This window comes from Sinocyclocheilus anshuiensis, unplaced genomic scaffold, assembly GCF_001515605.1.
Source record: "Sinocyclocheilus anshuiensis isolate Anshui unplaced genomic scaffold, SAMN03320099.WGS_v1.1 scaffold982, whole genome shotgun sequence".
Classification (NCBI taxonomy): Eukaryota; Metazoa; Chordata; class Actinopteri; order Cypriniformes; family Cyprinidae; genus Sinocyclocheilus; species Sinocyclocheilus anshuiensis.
Window position 1 is genome coordinate 478,166 of NW_015539879.1, and position 3,522 is coordinate 481,687.

The window sequence follows — 3,522 nt, forward strand, 5'->3', positions numbered from 1 at the left end:
GCAGCGACTGCATGCTCACTGAAAAAGAATGCTCTCGCTGAGAGCATGAGTCTCTCTCTTCTCCACTCACGGCCCCGCCTCCCCGCTCTCATGTTTCTCTCCTCCCAGTTACCTCGGAGGAAACAACGGCGAGCTCGCGGGTTGAGCAATCAGGCTTGAGCAATTTCATGCCGGCACACATCATGCGTGCTTGATTACAAGCCTCGTTACAGCGGCTTAATCCTCCTAGGCAGATCGGAGCAGAACGCTGTCAGCTTCGCATTTGTGTGTGCGTCGCTGAGCCCCGCCTCCCCCGCTCGTATTTCTCTCATCCCAGTTACTCAGAGAAAGAAATGGGGAACTCATGGGGATAAGCGATCAGGCTTGAGTGATTTAACGCCAGCAAAGCCCCCACGTGCATCACTCTCCAGGCAGCTCTTTGATCCGCCATTGTGTTTACACGTGAAGATCGGCGCCTCTCGCTTGTCGAGCGGCTCAATCCTTCTAGGCGGATCGGAGCAGAACGCTGTCACCAATGATTCAATATCGCTGACAGCTTCGTATTTGAATGTGCCTCTCGCCTGGGCCACGCCCACGCTGAGACTGTGCTCGCTGAGACAGACCACTCTCACTACGAGAGTTTGTCTCGCTCTGCTTTGCTCTCGGCTCGCCTTCTTCAATAGAGCAAAGAAGCACACATCCTGCACTCCGAGGTGATGAATTTGCTGGCGATAGGAGCCGTAGAAACGGTTCCCCCAGCTCAGAGCGGGTCAGGCTTCCACAGCCGCTACTTCCTCATCCCCAAAAAGGATGGCGATCTAAGGCCCATCTTCGATCTCAGGCACCTGAACCGCGCCCTCATGAAACGGTCGTTCAGGATGATTACATTGAAACAGAACACAAGTATGCACAGGGGACTGGTTCTTTTCACCTACTTTTACATCCAGATAGGCCGCCACCACAGACGATTCTTGAGATTTGCCTTCGAGGGAGTGGCATATCAATACACGGTCCTTCCCTTTGGACTGTCCCCAGCTCCTCGCACTTTTACGAAGTGCATGGATGCGGCTCTTTCCCCGCTGAGAGAGATGGGAATCCGCATTCTGAATTACCTCGACGACTGGCTCATCTTGGCCCAGTCGGAGGATGAGCTACTATTTCACAGATCCTTCCTCCTCAGCCACTTAGAATGCCTGGGACTCAGGGTCAATTTTGCCAAGAGCAAGCTGTCCCCCAGCCAACGGATATCGTTCCTGGGAACAGTTCTTGACTCAGCCCGAATGAGGGCAGTAGTCACGCCAGAACATGCACTGGCCATTCAGCAGCTCGCGGCCTCATTCAAAGTTGGATCCCCTCGCCCTCTCTAAGGCGTTTCAGAAGATGCTGGGCCTCATGGCCTCTGCGTCTCCGGTACTTCAGCTGGGCCTGCTTCGCCTCTTCAGTACTGACGGGTTGGGAGCGCTGTGCGATGGCAAACCGGCTTTCAGCCATTGGTTGAAAGAGGAGGGTCGGGCTTCACATCAACTGCCTGGATATGCTGGCAGTATGTTTGGGCCTTCGCACCTTTCTGCCAGACCTAAGGGGACACTACGTGTTAGTCCGCTCGGACAGCATGACGGTGTCATATATAAATCGCCAGGACAGTCTCTCCTCGAAGTGCCTCTTCTTTCTGGTAGAGCGCCTCTTGTAATGGGCTCAGCTCAACTTGAGTACGTTGAAAGCAGTGCATGTGCTGGGCAGGTTGAACCAAGGAGCAGACATGCTATCTCGGAGCAACGTCCCCTCAGAGGAGTGGATGCTCCACCCACATATGGTTTAGACAATCTGGGAGATCTTCGGCAAGGCAGAGGTCAATCTCTTTACCTCAGAAGGCAACTCTCACTGCCCTATTTACTTTTCGAAGGACAGAGATGCGTTGGCCCGCGACTGGCCCAACTTCCTCTTTTATGCTTTTCCCCCGATCGCCCTGATCTCACAGGTAATCAGGCGAATCAGGGAACAGAAACACAAGGTTATGTTGGTGGCCCCGCTCTGGAGGAACCAACACTGGTTCGCAGAGCTATCTCAGCAGCCCCGTGGCCCATTACCCTGAGATGGGACCTCCTTTCTCAGGCGAACAGAACGATATGGTACCCCCAGCCCGAGCTGTGGGCTCTGCACACCTGGCCTCTCGATGGGAGCCTGCAGACCTCCCCGAGAGTGTGCTAAATACAATGTCTCAGGATAGAGCACCCTCTAAGAGACTGCTCTATGCCCTTAAATGGTCTGTCTTCTCCGCATGGTGTACAGCCCGCAGCGCAGACCCATTTCCCTGCAACATATCTCTGATATTGTCCTTCCTGCAAGAGCTGTTGGATAAGGGTCGCTCCCCCTCCATGCCAAGGTCTATGTAGCAGCCATAGCAGCCTCACACACTCCTATAAGCTGGCCAGTTGGTGGGCAGGAACAACCTAGTTGTTCATTTTTTGAAGGAGTCTAGGAGGCTCAACCCGCCTCGCCCTATCACCGTCCCTACATGAGACCTGCCCACGGTGTCGAGGGCTCTGAAAAGTCCTCCCTTTGAGCCGCTACAGTCCGTTGACCTTTGTCCCCTGATGCTAAAAACCGCTCTGCTACTGGCGTTGGCATCGGTAAAGAGTGTGGGAGATCTGCAGGTGATCACGGTGAGCCCCACCTGCCTCGAATTCGGGCCCAACGACTATAAAGGTCATCCTGAAGCCGAGGCATGGTTATTACCTAAAAGTGCTCTTGACTCCGTTCAGAGCACAGGTAATAGCTCTATCGGCACGTCCTCCTTCGGAGCAGGACCAAGAGCTGAATTTACTCTACCCCGTCAAGGCATTGAGAATGTATATTGAGCGTTCCGCCCCGTTCAGGCAGTCAGAACAGCTTTTTGTATGCTTCGGTGACCGCAACAAAATGTCTCCGGTCACGAAGCAGGGACTTTCCAAATGGATAATCAATGCTATCATGCTAGCATACTCTTCTTTGGGCCTACAATGCCCCATGGGAGTAAGAGCCAACTCAACAAGAGGCGTTGCCTCTTCCTGGGCTTGGTCTAGCGGTGTGTCCATTGCAGAGATTTGTGCAGCGGCCGGCTGGGCCTCACTGTCCACATTTACCTGGTTTTATAATCTGGATGTCCCGGCCTTACAGGCCCGGGTCCTTTCTGCTTAAATGGACTCACTCTGGCCATATGGCAAAACCAGTGCTTCAGGCGTTTGCTTTCTTCACTGTACGCTCTTGGCCCTCACTGGGTTCCGAGGCTGTACAATTTCTCTTGGAACGATTACTTAGCGCCGGGACGATCTCTGTGAGTTTGGCCCTATTGCCTCCTGCGGGGCTTCCCTGCAAAATACTTGGTCCCTCTGGGCCCCATTTGGTGCTTAAGGCAAGTTCAAGTATAAGTCGTTCCTCTAGCATAGCACGGTGGGATTGTACTGGTTCCCCATAGCGTCGTAGCAGACGCAGTACGAGTGAAGTATCGATAGGGAACGTACTCGGTTACTAACGTAACCTCAGTTCCCTGAGATACGGGAACGA